This window comes from Bufo bufo, chromosome 7, assembly GCF_905171765.1.
Source record: "Bufo bufo chromosome 7, aBufBuf1.1, whole genome shotgun sequence".
NCBI lineage: Eukaryota > Metazoa > Chordata > Amphibia > Anura > Bufonidae > Bufo > Bufo bufo.
Genome location: NC_053395.1, coordinates 112500654 through 112510474, shown reverse-complemented (window position 1 = coordinate 112510474; position 9821 = coordinate 112500654).

Below are 9821 nucleotides of genomic sequence, written 5' to 3'. Positions count from 1 at the left end.
AAGAGATCAGTACAGATCCTTCCATTGAGCACCTGAACTCGGACGTCAAGGAACTGCAGCTCACGGGCAGAATGCATCACGGTGAACTGCAGGTCCCGGACCCCAGAGTTCAGGTGCGCATGGAACTCATCCAACTCAGGCACAGTCCCCGTCCAAATCAAGAAAATGTCGTCGATGTAGCGCCACCAGCACAGGACTCTCTCAAAAAATGTGGAGTGATACACCAGCCGATCCTCCACCTCCGCCATGAAGATGTTTGCGTAGGTGGGGGCCACATTGGACCCCATCGCCACACCCCGCTTTTGCTGGTAGAAGGTGTCCCCGAAGAGAAAATAATTCCTCCTCAGGACCACCTCCAGGAGGGCGAGGATCAGCCGGCGCGCCCCAGGAGAGAGCCCTGTGCCGGCCAGGGCCACATCGACGACATTTAGACCATAAGAGTGATCAATGGATGTATACAGGGATACAACATCAAAACTCACAAGCAAAAACTCCGCCGGCAAATCAAGTGAATTCAGCTTTGTCAAGAAATGGCCAGTATCACTGATATAGGAGGGAGCCGTGGTCGCGTGGATCCGCAACACTTTGTCCAAAAAGATGGATACAGGATTAAAGATGGAACCCCTGCCCGACACTATAGGTCGGCCAGGGGGATCCACAAGACTCTTGTGGATCTTTGGTAATACATATATCACAGGGGTGATCGGATGGCTCACCCGCAGTGTTGTCTATATGTTGCACAAACCAGTTCATTTTGGATACGGATAGCACATATTTACTCCACAGTAAGCAGCGTGGATCGTGGCGTCTTCGTTGTCATGGCGCCGGTACCTGCGCGATGTTGTTACTGGCTGCGTACCTCATGTGACCCACGCCATCGACGCACGGATGTGCGCTCTTGGGTGAGTGTTACGAGGTTGACGCGCAGTCTGTGACGTCAGTGAGGCCCTCTGGCAGCTCATTGGCTAGAGACACGTGCGCCTCTGGGCGCCATGGCGACGTATGATACTTCCGGGTTTTAGATGGGTTGAGACGCGACTGCGCATTACAGATAAGGGAACGCCGAGGAGAACTACACGAGTTCGTTGGACATGTCGTTAGCTGTGAGTTAAAGTATGAACATGTGTATCCTATTGTGTAGTGATCTGCACTAATGATGTAACGGGGTGTGTATTTTATATGAGGGGGGTATATATATGCCTATCAGATTTTGTGTCATTAGGCTTGACAAAGACTGCTACACAGTCGAAACGTTCGTTGCCATCTGTGTCTGGAGGTACGATTAAAGTATTTTTGATATTGCGGAATGCTGCCGAAGCCATCTTCTTTTCTACACGTATACGATTTGGCCTGATGGATCAAGGGCCTACGGTTAGGCTGCTGCATTGACATAGACGCATTATCCTGAGACCGCACAGTGCTGCTTCTACACTACTATTTGTCTCTACATTTGATCCGAGAGGCGTGCACTGGGGAGTTGGACGCAGTGGTGATACACATCATGGAGGGTCCCCCAGGTCCAAGTAAGAATATGGATACCTCGCCAAGACACATGTATGTATATACTGATGAGGACATACAGCGACTTATCAATGTAGATGGATGTGATGTGACATTTTTAAGCTCCCCCTCTGTTGATATCCTGAAACGTAAAGTAGAGCAGGACCTCAAGAGATTGAATACTATGGAATTACATTTGATTACCTTAAGGGAATATTACAAGCAACAGAGGATACCTAGGGGACTTAGATCTAATCTTCGCCCCAATTTATTCCCGACGAATGGTGATTTTTGTAAAGCCTTTGAAGCTATCAACAATCAATATTCTTTTGAATTAATGTTATTAAACATAGACTTTTTGCAGAAAGAGGTTGACAACCTGAGGAAAACCACAGCCGAGTTGGAAGTCCAGATCCAGGACCTCATGAGTGCTGAGGATTTTACAGTATACAAAGACAAGACCACACAACATATTGCACGACATAAGTTGGAAGTGGAACACGTCAAGAGAGATAAGTGGCATAGAGACTTAGATGATTACCAGTCTGGCAAAATATACAACTGGCAGTCATCTCAGCCACAAAGGTTTAATAGGCGTAGACGGGGTAAACGCTTTGATCAAGGCAGATTTGGCTTCAGCACTGGGGAATCTGATTCCGCTGACGAATCAGGTGCGTCTAATTTTTTAGGCCCAAGCAGAAAAAGAGGGGAGGGCGATATAGAAGGGGTGGTAGGAAACACCACCGATCCAACAAGAACCCTTCCCCCAATATCGATAGAGGCCCCCACCCATATCCAGGGGAGAGTAACGAGACGCGGACAGCGGAAATGATGAACCTGGTCGTGAACATCTCTTCCTTCCAGCTTGACAAAGCACAAATTAGTGTGCTAAGCCGTGGCCTAACATTCTGCCCTACAACATCAAGGGACTGGTTCGAGTTTGAGCTCGACTTACAAAAGTTCTTTAGACGCTTGAGACTGAAGGCTTTTTTTTCAGTTAGAAATATTGATGTACCTATTAGTCAACTTGATGTTTCCACTGATACCTTAATGTGCAAAAACTTCGATTTACGCAATAAAAGTCACTTTACTCCACCGCAAAACAACCATGTGATTGAAACCTACATCAGCTTTGTCAGGAAACGGATCGAGCAATTGAGGGTGGAGGGAACCCACCAGTTCAAACACAACCTATCTCAAGATGAGAGGCGGGCTGTTCTTGAACTGGAACACAACAAGCAATTGACGATCAAGCCAGCTGACAAGGGGGGCGCCGTGGTCGTGATGGACACCTGTAAATATATTGATGAGATCAAAAGACAGGTAGGAGATATTAATGTCTATGAGATGTTGGGCAAGGATCCGAGGTGGGACATAGCAGATATCATAGGGGTGTTATTGGATGAGGCTCTTAGTCAAGGAGTCATTGACGATGAACTAAACAGCTTTCTGCGGGTGAGCCATCCGATCACCCCTGTGATATATGTATTACCAAAGATCCACAAGAGTCTTGTGGATCCCCCTGGCCGACCTATAGTGTCGGGCAGGGGTTCCATCTTTAATCCTGTATCCATCTTTTTGGACAAAGTGTTGCGGATCCACGCGACCACGGCTCCCTCCTATATCAGTGATACTGGCCATTTCTTGACAAAGCTGAATTCACTTGATTTGCCGGCGGAGTTTTTGCTTGTGAGTTTTGATGTTGTATCCCTGTATACATCCATTGATCACTCTTATGGTCTAAATGTCGTCGATGTGGCCCTGGCCGGCACAGGGCTCTCTCCTGGGGCGCGCCGGCTGATCCTCGCCCTCCTGGAGGTGGTCCTGAGGAGGAATTATTTTCTCTTCGGGGACACCTTCTACCAGCAAAAGCGGGGTGTGGCGATGGGGTCCAATGTGGCCCCCACCTACGCAAACATCTTCATGGCGGAGGTGGAGGATCGGCTGGTGTATCACTCCACATTTTTTGAGAGAGTCCTGTGCTGGTGGCGCTACATCGACGACATTTTCTTGATTTGGACGGGGACTGTGCCTGAGTTGGATGAGTTCCATGCGCACCTGAACTCTGGGGTCCGGGACCTGCAGTTCACCGTGATGCATTCTGCCCGTGAGCTGCAGTTCCTTGACGTCCGAGTTCAGGTGCTCAATGGAAGGATCTGTACTGATCTCTTCCAAAAACCTACAGACAAGAACACCTTGTTAATGTATGACAGTAGTCACCCTCAGAATATGGTAAGCTCCCTTCCGTGGAGTCAATTACTTAGAGTACGTCGCATCGTATCAGATGACACCCTCTTTGAATTCAGAGTTGATGAGATGTGCGATAAGTTTAGTAAGAGAGGTTATCCCACCAAATTGATTAACCGTACCAAGCATAGGATTACATCTATGGAACGTTGTTCCACTTTGGTAAAGAAACCACAGAAACATGAGACCCCCCGAATTCCATTTGTATCCATCTTTGGGAGTGATAGCGGCAATATAGCCACCATCCTACGTCAGGAATGGCAGATCCTGCAGAAAGGATTGCCTACAGTCACTGAATTTTCAGTTCCCCCAATGATGGCATACAAACGGAGCCCCAACCTACGGGATAGATTGGTGAAAGCGGATATAGGGGGTAAGGACATCGAAAGACAGAAAAGACTAGCACCAATGAGGAATGGTAATTTCCCTTGCCTTTCCTGTTGCAACTGTGGTGGCATCATGAAAGGCGACGGTTTTACACATCCCTATAGTGGTAAACGGTTCAAAATCAAGGGTCACTATACATGTAAGTCCACAGATGTGGTTTACATGATACAGTGCCCATGTAGCTTGATCTATGTGGGTGAGACTACGATGGAATTGAGGGAAAGAATTAATAAACATAAAAGTACAATAAGAACAGGTGCACTCGACAAACCGGTTGCCAAACACTTCATTGATTGCAAACATTCTATCAATCAATTGAGATTTCGGGCTATTGATAGCGTGGGATATTTGAGAAGGGGTGGGGACAGGAAGGGAATCCTGAGGAAAAAGGAACTTAAATGGATCCATACCCTTAGGTCCCTTCAACCCTTTGGTTTGAATCTAGAGTTCAATGTCTCATCCATCGATTGATGTGTGTCATTGTTTTGTCCTCTTAGTATAGGGACATTATGATTTTAACCTATATGTAGCGCATCCACCGGGGGATTGGTCCCCAAATTTATATGTCAAAGTGCTATGATGATGATCCATATGTGAAGTATACATGGGATACACTGTTTGTATTGCTATCTGTACTTGCTATGATATGTTTTTGCCCTATACCTGTTATGATCATGAATATGTACAGTCCGGCTTGATGTCCCTCTGTAATCGGGCTATTATCTGTGTTGTCTATATGTTGCACAAACCAGTTCATTTTGGATACGGATAGCACATATTTACTCCACAGTAAGCAGCGTGGATCGTGGCGTCTTCGTTGTCATGGCGCCGGTACCTGCGCGATGTTGTTACTGGCTGCGTACCTCATGTGACCCACGCCATCGACGCACGGATGTGCGCTCTTGGGTGAGTGTTACGAGGTTGACGCGCAGTCTGTGACGTCAGTGAGGCCCTCTGGCAGCTCATTGGCTAGAGACACGTGCGCCTCTGGGCGCCATGGCGACGTATGATACTTCCGGGTTTTAGATGGGTTGAGACGCGACTGCGCATTACAGATAAGGGAACGCCGAGGAGAACTACACGAGTTCGTTGGACATGTCGTTAGCTGTGAGTTAAAGTATGAACATGTGTATCCTATTGTGTAGTGATCTGCACTAATGATGTAACGGGGTGTGTATTTTATATGAGGGGGGTATATATATGCCTATCAGATTTTGTGTCATTAGGCTTGACAAAGACTGTTACACAGTCGAAACGTTCGTTGCCATCTGTGTCTGGAGGTACGATTAAAGTATTTTTGATATTGCGGAATGCTGCCGAAGCCATCTTCTGATCCAGTGGTCAGTCTTACCACAATTAAAGCAACCTGCTGAACGATTTCTATTATTCCCCCCTCTCCCAGAGCATGGCCCTCTACCCCTCATTCTGCCACTTCCCCTATTGGGCTGATTTGAGGGACAATTCCTATCCTGAGTTTGGTAATGGGCCTCTTTAGGTCCTACCATTTCAAAACAACCCACCACATTTTTCTCCATTAACTTATTTTGAAATTGATCTTTTTTAAGACCAGGCCATTCGGAGATCATTTGTTTAACAGTAAGATGGAGATGTGGCTGTAGGTTGGTAAGGAAAGTCTGAATGAGCATAGAATGCATATTATCCTGAATACTCATTCCTGCCTCCAGAGTCCAAACTTCATTAAACCTCTTCCAAAAGTCTATAACAGACTCTCCTGATTTTTGTTTACAGGCTACAGCAGTTGGGAACGAGGACCTAGTCTGAAAACACCTCTCCATTTCACACTTAATTTCTTCCCACATTGTGTCTATGCCTGCCTCAGTATTTAATTTATAATTTCCAGCCGGCCTATTCGGGGGCTCTACAGTGCTCAAAGAGGGGACCTTACTCCAATCCCAGGGGAAATTGTGCCCAACTATCCCATCTATTATGAGGCGCATGTCCTCCTGAGTTAGACATCTCCCTTTACAAGCTCTCTTCAAATAATGAAATGTCCCAGATGAAGATAAAGATGGTTTAGGGCAGTGTTTAACAATCTTATTAATATCATCTACTTCAATAGGTTTCTTTAACAAGGTGTTCCCTACAGTCATAAAAGGGAACTGTTCCTCAGGGTCATTGTCCTCATCAGGATGAGATATATGTTCAGGTTTGGGAAAATACTTTTGTGATCTAAGGCGCATGGGAGCTATGACATCCCCAGCACCAACAGCACCAGCCCCTGGATCCTGACCACTCTGATCAGGCATAGGTTGTGGCAACTGTGGAGTTGGCTGCGGGAGCTGGGGAGCTGTAGGTGGTTGGATATTGGTAGCAGTATATCCAGCCAGTAAATCTAAGTCATCTTTTGAAAGGGATGGATATATCTGTGGGAAATTTCCTAAATAGGGAGGAGGGGGCTTCTGAGGTGAACCCCTTGTCAATTATTTTTCTAACTCATGTTTCTTTTTATATCCCTCCTGGTTCTCTGCCTTCTGTTTGTTAACCTTTTTATTTGGTCTATCATACCAATATGGTGCATAAGTAAGCCAATTTTCCCCTCCCAACTTCATATACTGCATGTCCCACTGGGGGGTCTGGACCATAATATGGGTAAGCTTCATTGTCACCCAAACATAACCCTTTTACCATATCCATATGGAAGGTGTCATTAGCCCCTTCCTGAGGGAACGAATTTATACTCTTCATCTAACTAAATAATAATCAGTACCCCAGACCCGGGCTACATAATTCTTACATGTTCCTCCTACATGCGGAGGGTGTGGAGAGACCTTTCCTTGCTTTGCACCCATTTCTTATAACTTAATTGAGACGGAAGCAGAGCTGAACTCTCCCCAGGACTGGCTGTACTGAACCGTAAAGGCTCCGACAATTCCTGTCAACTGGGTCAAAGGACTTATGTCTATGCTCAACTTCCTTCTCAACGGACTGTTAGTATTATTCCTTCAAACCGTCACTTGCGTTCACTAGTTTCTGGGTTAGCGGGTCTCCCCTTACCAGAAAAGTGTGGCGTCTTACGGTTATCCAGAACACACACAATAAAGTTAGTACAGTTTTCACAGTATCATTTGCTGCTTACCTTCAGCATAACAATTACTTAATGCTTCATAACATCATAACATACAAGAGAGCATAAAGAAAGCGACAGATAAGAAGCAATATAAATTGGCTGACAAAGAGAAATCAGGGCGCAGACACTATTTGAATTCTTCCCAAAATAATTCCTCTTTTAAATCCTTCCCTAAAAAACATATCTGTTAGACTTGGCCAGTAGTCTATTTATAGTCTATCTTGCCTAAATATAGGTACTATTCCTTTCAGTGTGTCTGAAGTGGATTCAAAATAGAAACAACAGTATGTTTGTCGGAAAGCATGTCCCCAGTCATTAAAGACAGGAATGTTCCGTACTTACCGAGATGCTGTATGTTCTATCCCGGACAGAGCCCCCAGCTGAAAGAAATCTGCTTCTGAATGCACCCTGATTCTTCCCTTGTCCCCACAGACAGGAACCCGGAGAACTGGTCTCAATGATACACACAGACGTGTTTCTGAAACAGTTCTGATTTAATTCTAAGAATCCAGCATCTTTATAGACATCCATCCACACATATTGGAAACAGATATGATTCACATATTCACTGTTGCTGGGCAGAATCCATTCCCTATAGGTGTCACGGCTGAGGGTGGGGGAAACCCTCAGCCGTGCGGTGTCAATATGAAAGGGTAGCTGCTGGGCCACGACAGGAATCAGGGAGCTGGTCACCTCCTAACACATCCCTAAATCTGACCCTGACTCCTAGCTGTATGAGCCAACCCTGATGGTAGGAGGGCTCATACTCCGGAACCTAGAGTCCCTACTAGCCCTCAGGATAGCCCTGGACTAGGAGCAGGGTAAGACGACCTGTTCCTCCTAGGCATGGACGAACAGGAGTCTCACTGGCCAAGCTGCAAGGAAGGGGAAACATATACAGACATATGGCAATGGCAGGTAGTGAAACTAGTACCACACCTACCTGCCACAGACACACAGACTGGAACCCGTGCACAAGTGCTAATGTCCACACCAAACACAAAAGGACACAGCACACACACAAAGCACACAGGAACCCAGAAACCATAAGCTGCAACAAACATAGAGACACCACTAGACATAGCATAACATAAGAAGATCAATGTCTAAACATTACTTATGACCACAAGGGTGGCCCTCACTGGACAGATGGTATATGAGACCAGGAGGATGACTCCAGCAAACACCATGGCTGGAGTACCCCTCTGCTTCTGGCACCCAGCAGGAGCTAAGCCCAAGTAGCCACACCCACACACAGACACACCCAGTGTTCACTCACTAGGAAGGGAATTAACCCTTCCAACACCAGGCAAGGGAAGAAAACCACTTAAAGGGGAAGTGTACACACAAACATCACACTCTACCTGTTACCGCCGGCAACAGCATGCGAGGCAACCATGTCCTAGGAAACAGCCAGAAGGCCGAGACACTGCCACCACATGCACACAACACGACACGTTGCCACGGGCAACCGCAAGTGAAGGAAAGTGTCACAAAACACACCATAGGCCGTGACAATAGGGACATAAGGTTAATGTAAACATATTCTCCCTCTAGTATGATGTTACCCAGCATCCTGTCCTTCATACAGATCATATAGCTTATTCTATTTAATCCATCATCTACAATAGCAAGAACCAGAGACACTTCCTTCTCATCGTCCATACGATTGCCCCATTGATCTGTTGCCTGGATCTCAAGTGATGGCTGACTACATCAAAGAGAACCTGGAAAGAGGGTTCATTCGCAAGCCCATATCTCTGTCTGGGGCTGGCTTCTTTTTTGTAAAAAAAGAAAGATGGATCTCTTCGCCTTTGCATTGATTATCGTAGACTAAACAAAACCACTGTTAAAAATAAATACCCTTTGACTTTTATTACTGAATTTTTTAATAAATTTATGGATGCGAGGGAATTCTTTAAATTAGACCTGTATGGAGCCTAATTATATCTGTGTCCTTTAAGGCGACAGACATTTTCAGAGACTTACTATATGCATGCGTGCTCGTATACCTGGATGACTTCCTCATCTTTTCCAAAGATCTTTCCTCTCACCGCAAAAAGGTTCAACCAGTGTTAGAACGTCTCAGAGAAAACAGTTTATAAGCAAAATTTGAAAAGTCTTCTTTCCAATTCTTGGGCTATATCATCTCAGATCATGGGCTTCAAATGTATCCTGAAAAAGTTTCTGCTATACTTGATTGGCCCAATTCCAATGGACTAAAAGCTATCCAGAGATTTGTCGGATTTGCTAATTATTACTGACAGTTTATTCATAGGTTTTCCTCTCTGACTAAAAAATGGACTCCTGAGGCTGGAAATGCCTTTATTAGGCCTCATGCACACGACCGTATTTTTTCACGGTTCGCAAAACGGGGTTCCGTTGGTCCGTGATCCAGGTCTGTGCGGCGCATTGATCTGTCACTTACCAGTAGGAGGAGCTCCCGGCCGGTCACAGACAGCGCAGCAGGTAAGTATGATGCTTCTAATATTGTAATATTGCTAAGTAACCATGGCAACCAGGCCTGCAGTAGCATCCTGGTTGCCATGGTTACCAATCGGAGCCCCAGAGCGATTAAACTGGGACTCCGATCGGAACT